General features: G+C 38.3%; 1 non-coding gene across 1 annotated transcript; it reads right to left on the reverse strand.

The window, feature by feature from the left end:
- Nucleotides 1-1,666: 1,666 nt before the first annotated feature.
- Nucleotides 1,667-1,829, reverse strand: LOC126026725 (U1 spliceosomal RNA). The gene has a single exon (XR_007501945.1). It is a non-coding gene; the product is annotated as a U1 spliceosomal RNA (small nuclear RNA).
- Nucleotides 1,830-18,782: the final 16,953 nt, after the last annotated feature.

Here is an 18,782-nt window from a genome sequence, read left to right on the forward strand (position 1 = left end):
CATGTTTGAGAACCTAAATAATGTTCATACTACAGATCTGAATAGACTTTTCAGGTATTTATAATACAGAAGGAAAAGAAAATACTGAACTTCTTTTTTATGATGAGTCTCCAATTTATCTAGTGTTTCCTCTCAAATAACATACTCTATGACTTTATCTAATTTTGCTAATAAAACTATTTTATTTTACATCCATATTGCTCTTATCATTTGTCATATTCATCTCCTCATCCATCATTTTTTGTTAACTTTAATGTCTAGATTAGCTGTGCGCAACTAAAATTTTATTCTACTAAACATTCAAATAATAGTTCATTCACACCTTAGAGGCTGAATATTACCAGGTATATCTCTGCTTTCTTCTCTTTTTTATTTCAACATAAGAAAAAAGATTACACATAAGCAACACTTTTGCTATATTCTTAGATTCGATATTTGTTAAAATTATGAACCCAAAAGATAGTACAGAGATTAAGGTGTTTGCTTTGCTTGCTTCTGGCTTTGGTTAAACCACATATTCTCCAAACACATAGTAGTTCCCCAAATGCCAGAGTGAGTACCTAAAGTTCCACTTCCACACACACAAAATAATCAACTACATAATATGATAACCTAAGAAAAGTATGAGGTATCAATTTGTTCTGCTAGTTGAAGATGGTAAGGTTTATTTTATGTGAGAAGTAAGACCATTGTGAAAACAAAGGCATGGTAGAATTAAAATAAAATATAAAATCTCTATTGAGCTACATTAAAACTAATTATTATAATTATACACTTAAATACCTAGTTTTCCTAAATCTCAGCATAGGCATTATACTATTTTTCAGTGAAGGTAGTTTATAGTTAAAAAATTACTTTCAAAATGTGAGGGGTAAAAGGTTAATGCACACATAAGAGAGAACATGGGCTTCTCAAGAGTGGAAAATCCTCAGAGAGCAATAAAGAGATACTGTCCAAGAGAGAATGTGGACTTGGAAGAGCAAGTTTACATGGCTTATGGGAGGCAGTCACATAAAATACTTCCAAGTGGTTCAGGTCTAGAGTCCTTTTCATATGTAAAAATTAATCTGGGCATTGTCACAGGGAAACCCCCTAGCTGTTGATGTTTTATAATTTCATCAGGACTTTAGATGCTTCTGTTCCTTCTTCTTTTCTTTTTTTTTTCTTTTTTTTATTTTAATTATGACAACAAAGATGCAAAGAAAGAGGACAGGGTAAAGTTACAGTGGAAGCACAATCACCCATAAACAGAATTCTCGGTAGTTCCATCGATGGTATCCCAGCCTTGAACTTTCATTGAACATTCTCTGTATAGAGCCTCAGATTTTTGCATATGGGTGACCCCTAAATTTCTCTATTTCCAAATGTTTCTCATCTCAATGATGTGGGTTTTAGAACATGAGTTATTTCAGAGATACTCTTTTTTCTTTTTTCTTTTTTCTCTCTCTCCCTTCCTTCCTTCCTTCCTTCCTTCCTTCCTTCCTTCCTTCCTTCCTTCCTTCCTTCCTTCCTTCCTTCCTTCCTTCCTTCCTTCCTTCCTTCCTTCCTTCCTTCCTTCCTTCCTTCCTTCCTTTATTCCTTTTCTTTCTCCTTTATTTTGCTTGCTTTCTTTCTCTCTTACTTCTTTCTTTCTCCTTTCTTTCATTCTTTTTTCTCTTTTTTTTTTAAGGGGAGAGCACGCACGCAGTCCCCCCTACCACAAATAATGCAGTCGAGTTTCCCACATGTAGGGAAATCGCAGGGGTCAGCACGCCCGGAGTGCAATAGGCGAGCCTCACCCTGGGGAAACCACCTTCGTGATTATGGAATCGCCCCTGCCAGGTAAGTATTCTCTTTGTTTTTTTTTTTGTTTGTTTGTTTTTTTGTTTGTTTTCCATCTTTTTCTCCTCCTCCACCTTCTCATCCTCTTTCTCTTTCATCTCTTTTTTTCTAAAATCTTATTAAAACACCATCCACTTATCTGCCTGCTTAGAGATTTTACCCCTTTACAGTTTAAAAATGTTTAATTCATTAAAAACTATGGTTACAAGGTTGTTCATAATACAGTTGGGCTTTTTTATTTCTCTATAATTATGAAACTATTCATGACTGAGTTTAAGTCACACAATGTATAACAGCTTTCACTAGTGCACATTTCCCACCACCAATGCTCCCAGTTTTCATCCTGCCCTCCCCCTCCCCCAGACTATTGTGAACTCGTCACAAAATGTCAAATTATAGAAGAATCTATGAATGAATGAGAAGACCTTCAATGTACAAGGCTTCCATGTGGCAAAGCCCAGGTTATCTTCTTTGTATGTGGAGAACTTAGGGAAATAACCATTTGGAGGACAGATATTTCTTTGCTGCAGAGAACAATTTCTAGCTCAAGACTGAGTACGTGTCTGGCTGAGAAATCAGGTGCATGAATTATTTTCTGTGCAAAGTAGAGCAGGTGGACTCCCAGCTCAGATTGAGAGCTTCTTTGTTGGGCTGGTGGACTTCAGTGTCTGTGCAATTAGATGCTTGCATCAGACTGTTCAAGCAAAGCATTTTCTGAGCACTGTTGATAGAGCTGGGTTGAAAGAAGATGGAAGCTTGCTTTTCTCAAGTCTACCTCCATCACTCCCTACTTTATTTAGTCATCTGCAACAAAACTTAATGTAAGTATGTATAAAAGTTAGAAATATTCAATATAATTTTGAAAGGAACATTTTTCTTAATTATATTGTGGCATACAAATAGGAAGGTCTGGTAGATTAACTTACTATTCAAATCTTAGGCTGCAATTTAATTTTGGAGGTATACTATGTAACATTTTTCCCAATTTAATTATGTATTTTTATGTAATAAAATTATAAACCAATGAGCAAAACTTCCCATTAATATTTATTTAAAACAGAGACGACAATGAATGCAAAATGGAGTTGAAATGAATTACAAGGAGTACATCTGGATCCAATTATGAAAGGATCCAGGAAACTGGCATTGCTAATAAACACTCCTGCTTTTTTAGAATTTGGGTTTATTGCTGAACTAAGAAACATACAAAGCACATACGAGCTAATGATGAGTGTGAATATAGAAAGCAGTACAGTCACACTAAACTTCTGTGTTTTTCTAGGCAATGATTAAACTATAGTACTTGGGGACAATACTTACAAGGGAAAAATAATAGAAGCTCTTAAGTGTTTAATGTCATAAATATGGGGGAAAAGACACATTATCATTCAAGAAAAGTATCTGCTGTTTTATAAGGACAGCATGAGGCTGCTAAGTTGTAATGTGCTATCAATCATGGCTAGCAATGGTTTATATGGGAAATCATATTTTTTGTATTTGCAGAATTGCTATTGAGTAGGCTTTTAAGTTTTGGTTAAGAATAAAACTCTGAATTTTATATATAGTTTTTCTACTTGCTTGAATACGTTTTTATAAGACACCACACACAGATATGCTTTGTCCAACAGGGTCACACCTTTCAGCTATTGAGGGTTCTGAAGAGCTAGGGAATAAACTCAGGACCCTGTGCCTGCTAGGTACATCTTCTGTCATGTGAACAACCTCCCTGGATTAAGGAACGTTTTTAAAGACTTAAATTCTGCCCGACATATAAAGACATAAATAAATGTTTGTTATTAGTATAATATATAATTTATTTGGTTGCAATTACTTGGAAGAATAGATTGAAATAGAATGAAAAATGCTCCACATTACTAATCAACAGGGAGATGCAAATCAAAACAACTATGAGGTATCATCTCATGCCACAGAGATTGGCACACATCACAAAGAATGAGAACAAGCAGTGCTGGCGGGATGTGGAGAAAAAAGAACTCTTATTCACTGCAGGTGGGAATGCCATCTAGTCCAACCTTTGTGGAAAGCAATATGGAGATTTCTCAAAAAGTTGTAAGTTGAGCTCTCATATGATCCAGATATACTACTCCTAAGGATATATTCTAGGAACACAAAAATAAAATACAAAAATCCCTTCCTAACACTTATATTCATTGCAGCATTGTTTACAATAGCCAGACTCTGGAAACAGCCTAGATGCCCCTATATAGATGAATGGCTAAAGAAACTATGGTACATATATACTGTTGCATTCACCCCTTAGGATGGGCTTGGATGGAAATGAAGGCCTTTGTCCTTAGGCCCCGGCCATGTGGTTCCATCCCCCATTAATCAGCAGGTCATCATCTTCAGGTGTTCTTGGCGGGAATCAGACTCACTCAGACAGGCTTCATGAGAGATAACATCTTTATTGGCCCTGGCCATCACGTATGTGGCATATATCATAAACCTATTTAAGCATCTGCCATTCTTAACTAGCCCTGCATCTTAACTTCTTTCATCCATGTCACCTCCAATCTCCATCCTGGCAAAAGACCTAATCCCTTGGGTCAAAGGCCTTATCTAACCTTCCCAAAACGCCTCCCAGGAATGGGCGGGGTCTTGCAGGTAAAGACACACGTAATATCCACCCAAGACCCCTCCCCAGAATGGGCGGGTTTGTAGGTAGTTACGCATAAATCTGGGGTGGAGCCACAATATACAATGGAATATTATGCAGCAGTCAGAAGAGATGAAGTCATGAAATTTTCCTAAACATGGACGTATATGGAATCTATTATGCTGAGTGAAATAAGTCAGAGGAAGAAGATAAACACAGAATGGTCTTACTCATCTATGGGTTTTGAGAAAAATGAAAAACATTTGTGTCATGATTCTCAGAGACAAAATAGAGGAGGACTGGAGGGTCCAGCTCCTGACGTGAAGCTCACCACAGAAATTGCTGGGTGCAGTCACAGAAATAATTACACTGAGAAATATCAACAAAATGTGACTGAATGAGGGAAGTAGAAAGCCTGTCTTTAAAAAAAAAGCCTGTCTAGAGTACAGGTCAGTTTGGGGTGGGGAGGAGGGACACTTGGGATATTGGTGATGGGAATGTTGCACTGGTGAAGGGTTTTATATATATATGTGTGTGTGTGTGTGTGTGTGTGTGTGTGTGTGTGTATGTGTGTGTAAAAATAGATTGATTATACCAAATTTTTGGTAGAAAAAGGGGAAATAGCATAGATCATGAAAATTAAGATTTTTGTGTTCTTTTGTTTTGTTTGCTGTTGTTGTTTGACATACCCAGAAGTGCTCAGGAGTCACTCCTGGCTCTCCAGTCAGGAATAACTTCTGACAGTGCTCTGGGACTACATGCAATATCAGTGATCTATATCAGTGATCAGTGATCAAACCTGGGTCAGCAGCATACAGGGAAATCTCCCTACCCATCGTACTATCTCTCTGGTTTCAAGAAAATGAAGAATTAAAGCAACAAAGCACAGCTGGGAAAACTCAAGATACTTTAGTTGATTTTTTTTCAAAAGAGTTCATCTTTTACTTGGACTCAGTGAAATAATTAGGCAACGAAAAATAAAAACAAGAAGTAATTACATTATAAACATGCAATAATAAAATTACATAAGATTATAATCATAAAATTTGAAAGATTGTATTTTGAAAGGAAGAAAGAAGTGAAGTTAAAAATATTTACTCAGTTGGACAATTCAGCATAGAAAGAGAAAACAGCATAGCCTAATTACCACATATAAGAATAAGATGGAAAATAGTGAAGAATCCTGGTAGAAGAAAATGTGATCTGAGAAGATACAAGAGGATAATTGATGGACACTTAAGAAATAAGAAGCAGGGCTGGAGTGATATTGCAGTGGTAGGGCATTTGCATTGCACACAGCTGACCAGGACAGACCTGGGTTTGATCCCCAGCATCTCATATGGTCCCCTGAGCCAGGAGCAATTTCTGATCTCTTAGCCAGGAGTAACCCCTGAGCATCACCGTCCCCAAACCAAACACCAAAAAAAAAAAAAGAACAAGATGAAGATGAAGAAGAAGAAAGAAGAAGAAGAAGAAGAAGAAGAAGAAGAAGAAGAAGAAGAAGAAGAAGAAGAAGAAGAAGAAAAGAAAAAGAAAAAGAAGGAAAGAAGAGAAAAAGAGAAGAAAAAAAGAAGAAAAGAGAAGAAGAAGAAGAAGAAGAAGAAGAAGAAGAAGAAGAAGAAGAAGAAGAAGAAGAAGAAGAAGAAGAAAACTTGCTCAAAATATTAAGCAGAGTAAATTTCTCATCATTTGGTAGGTTATAGTTGATCTCTTAATGAGATCACCCTATCACTAAAATTTCTCATAAATATGACAACTCCCCTGTATTCTAACATTTGGTAATCCCTCTTTAACATAGCTTTTTTTTCTTTATTCGATAGTGGCCAGAAGTAGGATTAATGCTTTTGTTTCTCAGGTCCCAATAGTCCTGAAATAATATGTATTGGAATTTCTAGCTGTTACAAATCTCCCTTCTAGAAGGTACTATCTTTATATAAAATGTCAGTGTTTCACTAGAAAAAAGTGTGGGTGGTATAATTACGATACTCTCTGGAAATTTAATGCTTTAAGTTTATATAAAATATCTATATATTATATATAAAGTATAATGTATGCTTTATTTACTTAAATTTACTTAACCATAACATATAACTGTCAAAAATATACTTGAAGACTATAAAAAAATTACCATAAATGTGCGATATGGCTGTAGAAAGATTGCCTTGAACACAGGTAACAAAAACTATATAAAGATTAATGTTTCATTAAGAAATTTATAGTTATTGAACTCATATTTTAATACCCCTAGTTTCAAAAGACACTCTGGCTTATGAAGTTGAAAGACCCAACTCCAAATGATAGTACAACCAGGAGCCAAATGATAGTATAGCAGATTGGCCATTTGCTCTGCATTTAACTGACTAGGGTTTAATCCCTGCCATACTATATGCTATATATATGCTATATATATATATATATATATATATGCTCCCCAGGAGCACACCCTGGGGTGTGCTCACATAAACACATGAACATCGCCATGTGTGTACCCTGAGGAGAAAAACGCATGAAAGACTCTGTCTTTCTGTCTGCATCTTTCTTCTCCTTTATTTAAACATCTTGATTACATATATGATTGTGATTAGGTTTCAGTCATATAAAGAACACCCCCTTCACCAGTGCAACATTCCCACCACCAATGTCCCAAGTCTCCCTCCATCCCACCCCACCCCCAACTGTACTCCAGAAAGGCTTTTCAGTTCCCTCATTCATTCACATGATTATGGTAGTTCTTTGTGTAGTTATTTCTATAACCGCACTCACCACTCTTTGTGGTGAGCTTCATGAAGTGAGCTGGAAGTTCCAGCCCTCCTCTCATTGTCTCTGAAGATTGTTGCACAAATGACTTTTATTTTTCTTAAAATCCATAGATGAGTGAGACTATTCTGCATCTCTCTCTCCCTCTGACTTATTTTATTCAGCATGATAGATTCCATGTACATCCATGTATAGGAAAATTTCATGACTTCATCTCTCCTGATGGCTGCATAATATTCCATTGTGTATATGTAGCACATTTTCTTTAGCCATTCATCTGTTGAAGGGCATCTTGTTTGTTTCCAGAGCCTGGCTACTGTCTTTACATCTTTTCTTTTATTCTTCCTCACTGGAAGGTCTTTAACGCAGGACCATATCAGAATGGTTCTCACTTTTCCAACTCCACACTAAAGTAATCAATTCTTAGAGAATGTTAGAAAGTGCCATTCACCAAGGATGAAAGAATTGCTTTCAGTAAATCCATTTACATATGTTCATAATTAATTATCAGAACTAGCAACTTGTTGACCTTATCAGGAATCCCTTTGCCTTTTCAACTTACTTCACAGCCTTCTCATAGATGCATGCACTTTGCAGAGAAATTCAGAATGATATGATCAAATGTTACTGAGTTTCTCATGTTCCCCAACTGAGAACCATTTCAGACAGCAGATTTGAGGCAAAATCTATTTTTGACTAATGTTCCTTTTCTTTCACAGTATGAATAGTTTGTCAAAAGTGAATGCTTAGTGTAAGATCTCTCAACATTTCCAACAAGGGAGTTCAGTTCAATTGATGATGACAATGTGGCCAATGAGTGATAAGCGAATTTTGTGAGTAACTATGGAATGAATTTTGAGAGGGAGTGACTTGCCTTTCTTCTATCCTTCCCTCCTTTCTGCCAGGATGGCACCACTATGGTGGTATAGGCATAACCTTCTCAGAGCATGAAGTGAACATTGTATACTTTAAGACTAATAAATAGGCGTTTTCTACTTTCTGCTGATGCACAGAACCCATATAAGATGTGGTCAGATTACACTGAGTGAAAGAAAAAATGTTCTGCACATTTTTGGAATGTTTACTTTGTTTTCCAATGCTAAGATTAAGATTGAGTAAAATGTTAAGGAGATGTTTGAAGGTAAATTTTAGCCTTTTTCTGGGTTTAGTACCCCTTTGCAACATTTTTTGCTTATTTGTTTAAGTTTTGTTTGGAAGGGTCACATCTGGTGTTACCTATGGTTTAATTTATGGCTCTAAAATCAGGGATTATTTTGGCATGACAGTCTGTCATATATGGTGGCAGCAAACAAATCTGATTGTAATGTGCAAGACAAGGACCTCATTTGCTGTACTACATTCTCAGCTCAATCTTTGTGTTGCTTTTATACATTCATTGCACCAATTTTGATCACTTAATTTCATGTGTAAAATTAAGGAAGAGTTTTTATGGTAATAAAGTATTTTTTAATACTTAAAGCAAGGGTAGGGTCAGAGAGATAGCGCAGTGATAAGGTGTTTGCCTTACATGTGGAAGGTCGCTGATTCAAATCCCGGCATCCCATATGGTCCCCCGAGCCTGCAGGGGCCAATTTCTGAGTGTAGAGCCAGGAATAACCCCTGAGCATTGCCGGGTATGACCCTCAAAAAAAAACAAAAACAAAAACAAACAAACAAATAAAGCAAGGGTAAAACATTGTTAATGGGGGCCAGAGTGGTAGCACAGCTGTAGGATACTTTGCCTTGCATGCAGCTGACCCAGGATAGACCTGGGTTCATTCCCAATTGTCCTGTATGGTCCCCAGAGCCAGGAGTGATTTCTGTGTGCAGAACAAGGAGTAACCTCTGAAGACCAGTGGATCGGCTCAAAAACCAGAAACCAAAACCAAAAACATATGATCTTTAAGTAGTAATAAAAAATGATTGGACTTAAACACCAAATTCAAAGTCAAAGACAACAGAATAGATACCCAATCTACAACAAGCTAGATACAGAGGGGACCATTTATACTGGCAGCCCATTGGGGGGGTAATGGATGGGGATATGAGATGCATGCTGGGAATGGTGGTGGAGGGAGGACAACTTTGGTAGTGGGAATTCCTTTGGTTCAATGTCAATATGTACCTAAAATATTATGGTGAAAGATATGTAATCCACTTTGGTCAAAATAAAAATTATTTTAATTTAAAAAAAAGCAATAAAAAAATCCCCAAAATTATTCATGGTCATTTTATGAAATCATTTTAAAGTTAAAAAACTTCTCTTGATTTTATTTTTCAAAATTTTAATTATAATACTGATTTACTTAATTTTCCTAATACATTCTTTTCAGACATTAAATATTCAGACAGAAATTCCACTACCATGTGAGTTTTCCTCCATCAATGTCCTCAATTTCCCACCTACCTCCATAGCCTGCCTCCATGTAGACAACGTGGGTAAATTTGAATGATTTTTTTAAATCTCTCCATTATATTACTAAAGTCAGTGTCTAAGGATTTACTGGTTTGTGGTTGGTGCTAGTTGAGCTTTTTGTGTTTAGGCTCACTAAGCTTGGTAGATTTTTATATAACTTTTCCTTCATATTTCCTATGATACTACTTGGCTGGTTTTTAAAAGTGAAAAAATTTAAATCTGAGAGCAATTACATTTATTATTATACTGCAATCTTTTATTAAAGTAATAATGGGCCACACCTGGTAATATTCAGGGATTATTACTGTCTCTGCACTTAGAGATAAATCCTGGTAAGTTCGGAATCTCTATGGGGTGCCAGGGCCTTGCACTGGGTAAGCCACATGCAAAGATAAGTGCTCTAACCATTGTACAACTGTTTTAGCCCTGGAAATACTTTTATTTGGTCATGTTAATATTAATGCACACTTTTCCTAAGTAGCCAACTAACACTGTGACCTTGAGATCCAAACTACCACAAGCAATGTTAAAAATGTTCCTATCATGGAGACAAACTGGGAAAGGAACCTGGAGACATTGGTGGAAGAAGATGATTCTGGTAGTGGGATTGGCTTTGGAACATTTCATAACTGAAACTATATTTATAAATCATAGTTCCTCAGGAAAAAAATAACAAATTTAATATGACAGGTAAAGTAATGGTCATATAGCAATGTATTAAAGGTTTGTTATTTTAAGTGCTAAATTTTTCAAATTAAATAATATGACAGATTTTGTCAATATCAGTCTAAAGGGGAATCTGGGGAGGGGGAGGAGGGAAACCCCTCCTCTCTGCATTTTCAAACTGGAGAGGGAGGCTGCAGCTGGACCCAGAAGACCCCACATGCCAGGATTTCTGCTCCTCTTCTACTGGCATGGCCGGGAATCTGGGCAGACAGCTGGCCAAAAGCCTCCTGGGCTGACACTTAGTCCAGGAGACCGAGATCCCCTCATGCCAGGCTGTCCTTCAAGACCAGATCTGGCAACTGAGCTCTAGGGAAATGGGGAGGAGGGAAACTCCTCCCCCTGTATTTTCAAACTGGAGAGGGAGGCTGCAGCTGGACTCAGAAGATCCCACATGCCAGGACTCCTGCTCCTCTTCTACTGGTATGGCTGGAAATCTGGGCAGACATCTCGCCAAAAGCCTCCTGGGCTGACCACTTGGTCCAGGAGACCGAGATTCCCCATGTCAGACTAGCCTTCAGGGCCAGGCCTGACAACTGGGCTCTGGGAGGAGGGGAGAGGAGGGAAACTAGTCCCCTATACATACTGGACCCCCTGCAGCTGTGTTTTTTCTTACTAATACTAGACTCCCTGCAGCTGTGTTTCTTCTTACTAATACTCATTTTCAAAACTGCACGACAAATATACTTTTAATGTATTATCTAAAAATGTTCTTTATTCTAGACCAATGGTCCTCAAACTACAGCGCACGGGCCACATATTGTATTTATTCCCATTTTGTTTCTTCACTTCTAAATAATATATATGCAGTGTGCATAGAAATTTGTTCATAATTTTTGTTTTTACTATAATCTGGCCCTCCAACAGTCTGAAGGACAGTGAACTGGCCCCCTGTTTAAAATGTTTGAGGACCCCTGTTCTAGATGGTTCCTAGGAAAGGAAACGGAATGCCAAAGATTTGTTTAACACTCAAATAGATCTTTAAAGTCAGTCTATATGTGGACGTGACTTTCCACACTGACTCCAATCTGAAATCATAAACAATTCATATATATTATATATAGCCCCTATCATGTATTGCCTCTCCCCTACCCTTGTGTCTCTTCTACCCCCTCACCTTCCAATCCTGATCCATTATCTTCCCCTAATTTAACCCTCTTTACCCTTATTTCCTAATTTGGTAGGCACCAAGACCAACCTCCTGCCCCAACAGACCACATTCCAGCTCCTCAGAGAAAGACACTCTCTGGGTTCCCATTGTCATGCCTCAGCAAAGAACTACAACCAGCACACCTGCTGACTAATTCTTGATGGCCCCTCTCACCCCCACCAAATCGTGGACTATTGCATGATACAGGAATCAGCTTCAGCAAAACCCCCAGCTCAAGGACACTATAGAGTTCCATAATGCTGCAAAGCATGTCTCAAACTCAATTCCAAGGCCTGTGATACGAAAAGTACCTTGGCTTTTACTCCCCACAAGAATATATCAAAAGACCTAATTGGGAGTCTTATATTGCCTATGGAATCTTAATACCTGTATAACAATACGCCTTAAGATGTGTATTCCGAAATATACAGGTAGCCTCCTCCACCACTTGTTTTATTCAAATATCTTTTCTTTTTAACTCAGTTTTATTTATTTGTTCTATTTTAATATGTATATTTTTTCTCTATCCTTACCATTTTTGGTGCTGCTTGGTACAAAAAGTCTTGACTGCGATAAAAGCTCAGATCAAAACCAGACCACAGAGACTATGTGTGCAGCCTGTTATCCTTACCCATAATAGCACCAGCAACACAGTATGACACCATATGTTTTTCTATGAGCACAATAAAAAAAGGGGAAACCATAGACACAGAAACAAGATCTTATCTTCTAGGGATAAGAACTAACATTTTTTATAGCAGAAGGGTGCCTCCCATCCTGAACATGTGTCATGTGGATACAACACAGTCTCCAAGAAATTGGACAGTGTTAGTCCAATCCCAAACCCCAGATCCCAAATGTAGAACTGATACAGCTCTGGGCAATACCACCAGGAACTAAGCTCCATTGGAAAATTTATAACACTGGCACCAACTTGTGCCAGTTTTAATATGACAATGAGGAAAGGACAACTTGACCTAAAACCAGGTTGTCCTATCACATCACCTAACACTAAATGGAAATCAGAAGAGGTATCATCCTTTGAACTAAAAAATAAGAGCACCAACAACAGAAAACTGACTTTGACAACTGTGACTTAACAAAATCTACCTTGGGACCAATAAGAAAAATCCTACCGTAGGCTATAGCCCAGGACTCCAACAACAACAACAACAACAACACAACAACAACAACAACAACAAGATGTCTTATTGCAGAGGCCCAACCTGGACAACAGAGACTGAGCAGAACCTTTGGATCCATAATATTCTAGGCTTTGGCTTAGGGACTGAATGAAAACAGGGAGCAAGTGTTACAGAAGACTGAACACAACAACAATGATGGATAGGAACCTCTAGAACCATAAAGACTCTATCCTATACCCTGACCTATAACCTGCACAAATACCAAGATTGCTAGCTATAGTGGCTTGATTTTTCTCACACATAACCGAGAGGAAAGTTTCCTGGCACCATAAAAAAGCCTTTGGGATGGGGTAATGAGTATTATAGAGCCAGGGGTTGATCCCATGATGGTATGCTTCAAGGATTGAGAAACCCTGAATCTCTTAGGCTACGGAAATTCTCTTTCTTCCCCAAAGCTTACTGTGCCTATGCAAAAAAAAAAAAATGGTGGGAAAGCCAAACCGTGCCACTCCAGCACCCCTACTTTTTCTTGTTTTGTTTTGATTTGTTAGTTTTTGACTTTATTTTCCTTCTCTTTTTTCTTCCACTTTTCTCTTTCTTTTTCACTCTTGTGGTTATTATTTGGTGATTTATTTTTATTTTTATTTGCTGGGTGCATTTTTTTCTTTTTTCTTCCATTTATTTCCCTCTATTTTTTTGGTAGTTGTTACCAAATTTTTTTCTCCTCCCTTTTTTATTCTTTTTATCTCCAATGATGGTGGAATGGATGCTCAATCTACAACAAGATGTAAAAACCAGTTGCACTAGCATTCTTGGTGGTAATGGAGGGAGATAGGGGTACCTGCTGGGAACAGAGGTGGAGGGATGACAGCACTGGTGGTGGGAATGCCCCTCATTCATTGTCACTATGTACCATAAATGATGCAGTGAAAGATTTGTAATGCACTTTGGTCACAATAAAAATTAAAAAAAAAGAAACTGTGATATATGAAAGGCTATTCAGCTATACAAACAAAATAGAACCATGCAGCCTGTTGCTATGTGGGTAAATTTAAAAAGTATCATGTTGAGTGAAGTCACTCATTAGATGGCACCTACAAATTCATCACTCTCATATGTGGTATGTAAAGTAACATCGCAAGGAAACAATTATCCAAAGGCAACACTAAGAAACATATCAGTATGTGTAGAAAGCTTTAGTCAATGAATGGGACACTGGGACAGTGGTGGAAGAAAACTGATACTCTGAGGGAAGGTGTGGAACAGGAATGCTTTATTCGTGAAACCCTGTCATTATCAGTAATTGTAAATCATGGTACCTAAAATTTAAAAAAGTATGAAAAATATTTAATCCTTTGCCTCTTCAATAAAGAATCTTGTAGAATTTAATCTCCCTCAGACCAAGGGCATAGTGTTAAATAATCTGAGGGCCTATTGTAGGCATGGGCATTTTATTAATTGTGGAAGATTTAATATTCCCTAGGTTTATCCTAACTGTAAACTGAGAAGCAGCAAGGAGATGGAGAGAATAAAATGTAATCGGTCTCAATATAAGCCCTCAACTCAATTTTAAATAAACCATGGATAGAATCTACTTTGAAGGTTCTTATTTAATACTGCACAGCTTCTGAAAGCAAAAGAATAGATTTTTTGTATATTTTAAATAATTATTCTTTTTGAAACACTTAAAACTGTTTTTCAATGTCTCCTCTAGTTTGGTAACCCAGCTGTGTCTTAGGAGGAGGAGGAGAGCAGGGAAGGTAGTAGTTTCCTCTAAATACTCCACATAAAAAGATCATAGACTTCTTTGAGGTGCAAACACCGGGAACAGGCATTAATGGAACAAAATATGACATTTCAATCCTGCCTGGTGTTAGTGCAATCTCCTTGGATTGTATATTTGTAAAGCAACAACAGCTGCTCAAACACACACACACACACACACACACACACGTAGTGCTACAAATGTTTCATTCAGACTTAAGAAATAATTTGGCTGTACATGAATATAGATTCTTGTAGTTATTAATTGTACAGCCGCTGGCTAATTTTATCTTCCTGCTTCATTTCCTGCTATGGACAATGAAATCACAGGACCTTCCTCCTTCCAGATTCTGCTGATTCCTTGTTTTGCTTCTCTCAAATGGGCTATTGTGCAGTACGTCAGGTTTCTGTCTTCCATAGGGTTGCTGTCCAAGCTTTCTATTCAATTTGTAGATGGCAGTAGTTAAGCCTAAAAAGATATCCAAATACTGTGGTATCTATTGCTTTACACAGACACTCCTGCATCTACCTCAATTCAAAGGAAACAACTGCAGATCTACCACAACACACAATAGACAACTAAAGAGTGAGAGCAGAGGCTGAGTATTAGAGATACCACAGATTCAGGCATCCCAACAGATTATCTGGTTATCTGGCAGAGAATTTGAGGGACAATAAGGTCTTTATGGTCTTTCTCTGCTAGTTTTCTTAATCAGTTCATGCTGGTTCAGCTGCCTGAGATTAGCAATGGCTCACCTATGATATTAGGCTCTGTTTAGGTTCTATTCTCTATGAGAAAGCAGGTTGGGGAAAACAAAGTAGCAGTTAGACATTTTGCCTCTGGTCAGGTTTTAGTTGCACTAGTAGTCATAAGCAGCTCTACTTAAGATGATTCTTCAAACCTTCACATGTCAACAATTAAAAGTGAGAGACAAAGGCAGAGAAAAAAGAGATTTCCCCTTTACAAATTGTCAAAATATAGGTGCTCTAGGCCCCAAACCATATTCCAAGTGATAGAAAGTATAGGTAAGGTAAAAGAAATAAAATAATTTTTCTCTGCAGCTTCCCTAGGACTCGCCCTTGATGCCCAAGACCCCACCCCTTTCGAAATCCCCAAAAGATACATTTTAACTGTTGAACTTCACAAGGGCTCACCCTTGATGCCCTGAACTCCACCCTTTCCTAAATTCCCAAAAGGTACATTTTAACTGTTGCAAACATTATGACTTGTGGTTATCTAAATCTTGCAAAAATGTAACTGAGCAAACTTCAAGTGTCAGTACTCCCTAAAATGGACTACCCTTCTGTAATTTTCCACTGTCTGAAAGCTATATAAAGGCTTGTTAAATCTGGTTCGGGGCACTCATCCTCTGGCTTTTGTTAGGCCACGTTGAGAGCCCCTGCATATGCTTGCATAATGAAACCCCTTGCTTTTGCATGGTCTCTACTTCTTGGAGTCATTAGAAGGGTGCGTGTGGAATTCCTGACCTTATCACAGGTAAGATTTAGGGAGCTAAAACTATAGTACATCAGGTTGGGCAGTTGCCTTGCATACATCACCTTGGTTCAATTCCCAGCATTCCAGATGATCTGAGTACCACTAGGAATAATCCTTGATTGAAAAGTCAGGGATAAGCCTTAGACACAGCCATATGTCCAAAACAAAAACAAAACAAAAACAAAAAATTTAGCAAATTGGGGGGATTGAGGTACGGTTTGGGCCACACCCAATGACACTCAGGAGTTACTCCTGGCTATGCTCTCAGAAATCTCTCCTGGTTCTGGGGACCATATGGGATGCCAGAGATCGAACCGAGGTTGGTCCTGGGTCAGTCAAGTGCAAGGCAAACACCCTACTGCTCTACTATCGCTCCAGACCCAAAAGATTGGACTTTTTAATTACTATTGGACTTATGGGGAGGAGAATGCCCACCATGCTTTGGAGTCTCTCATGCCATATATCCTGTATCCAGACAACAGTTGGTTGACCATTGTTTATTTTACTTCTTGAGAACTGTGAGTAACTTTCGAATTTTCATAGAACTACAGATTTTTAGATGGCATAATTATATTGGATCATATTTTCACTAGCTCCATGGTGGCCTGGATAAACATTGGCACCTCAGGGCCCACCCAGCATTGCTCTTCAGGTCTTTGCATTGAACCTCAGGCTTGATTTAAAAATAACTGGGTGGGGCTCTTAGGTCTCCTGAGCACTTCTTGGCAGTCACCCCCAATAAATAATATATAAATAAATATAAATAAAAATTACAAAATTAACTTTTAGGACTAGACAGAAAATTTAATGATCTAAACATATACTTTGCATGTAGGAAGCCCAAGATTAATCTCCAGATACCCCAAAACACAACCAGGAGTGAGTCTTAAACCACAAATAGGATGTGTTTTCTAGATAAGCACCCTAACCTTCCCCAATAAATATATAAAGTTTATGAAGCTAAAATTTATGTGTACAGATTTATAATTTTTCATTTGTTTACCCTGTGTCATGACCTCCAAAATTGTCTAGTTGGGGAAGTTGGAGAGATATACAGGGATTAATGCACCACTGTTTTGCAAGTAGTTGACTCCAATTCAGTCTTTGGCAAAATATATGTTACTCTGAACACTGAACAACAGAGCCAGTAGTAACACCAGAACACTGGTGAGTTTTGACCTCAGACCCTTTCCCGGAAACTGAAATTCTCAATCCATTGCCTTCTTAAATTTCCTACAAGTTCTCTCCTCCATCAAAGTTGAGTCTCACTACTAACACAAGCAATGGATGTGGCTGTTAACTGACTCGTCCTAGCAGCTACTCCTATCAGAGATCTTTACTAACTTTTTCTTAGAATCTTTTCAGAATAATGGCTTTGGAATGTTGCTGTTCAAAAGGGATTAAGTGCAGCATTCCCATTGTCCTCCTGACCTCCAAATGTCCTTACATTGCTTTCTGCAAATAATTGAGCAGAGAAAAATTTACAAATGATTTTTGTCTTTGACCTCTGAGGCATGATACCATAGTGGCCATTGCCAGACAGCACGCCAGAACAGATCTCTCTAATGATACAGATACTTAAGTCTATTTTTTCATTGCTGATATTAGATTTTTTTCACTTTTATATGTCATTAGGTATTTCAAGGATCAGCTAAGAGGGATTGATATGCTTATAATTCATAATAATAACTATGATGAGTACATAGTATTCATGTGAAACTTTAAATATTTTTTGGGTCATGCTACTTTGTGATCAAGACTTATACCTGGCTTCTTACATAGAGATCACTGCTGATAGGTTCAGTGAGACTACATTGGATGCCAGATATTGCACCTGTTTCAACCATATACCAAGCAATTGCCTTCCTTGTTTTATTATCTGTTTTAAATATTTTATAAGGGGTTTGATTACTAAGGGCTTTGTTTACATTATGTTTAGTCACAGTTTTGACAATAAGAGAATTATTTCTTTTTACTAAAATATCTTATAATCACTGGTTTATTTATATGTTTTGCCACAGTCAGGATTGTTTTTATAAATATAGATATTGATTTTATTTTGTAAGAAATAGTTATTGTGTCTCTCTGATCCTGGAGGCCAGCTTGTCCCACGTATGTGGTTAGGGGACACCCCATGCTGGAGGTCTCTTCCTTAGCTTGGGGAGTGCTGGGAGGCCTGGCAGGCCCCCAGCCAATCCCCTATTTATTCCCTGGACTCCAGACCTTTCCTGGGTGCCAGCTCAGATGGCCCAAAGTAGAATTCAGGTAAGACCTTTTAGGGGTCCTAGGCTCCCCACCCTAACCTAGGGAGGAGGAGCATTGGGAGGAGCCAGGCAGAGAAGCTGGCTTCTGGTTCTCTCTGATCTGGGAGGCCAGCTCGGCCCAGGTATGGGGTTGGGGGACACCCCATGCTGGAGGTCTTTTCCCTAGCTTGGGGCGTGCTGGGAGACTTGGCAGGTCCCCAGCCTATCCCCTATTTCTCCCTGGACTCCAGGCCTTTCCTGGGTGCTGGCTCAGATGGCCCAAAGTGGGATTCAGTTCTTAACTCGTTAGGCACCAAGACCAACCTCCTGCCCCCACAGACTACTATCCAGCTCCTCAATGAAAGACACCCTCTTAATCCCCCATCTCGTGCCTTGGCAAGAAAGCACAACCAACATGCCTGCTGACTCAAGTGTTGTGTCCCCTCTCAACCCCATCAAATCTAGATGTAGACTGTTGCATGATATTGGAAACAGCTTCAGCAAAACCCCCAGCTAAAGGACTCTACAGGAACCCAAAATGCCACAAATCATATCTCAAACTCTAGACGAAGGTCTGTGATACAAAAATGTGCCTTGGCTTTCACTCCCCACAAGAATAGCTCAGAAAACCTAATTGGGAGGCCTATA

This window comes from Suncus etruscus, chromosome 13 (genome assembly GCF_024139225.1).
Source record: "Suncus etruscus isolate mSunEtr1 chromosome 13, mSunEtr1.pri.cur, whole genome shotgun sequence".
NCBI lineage: Eukaryota > Metazoa > Chordata > Mammalia > Eulipotyphla > Soricidae > Suncus > Suncus etruscus.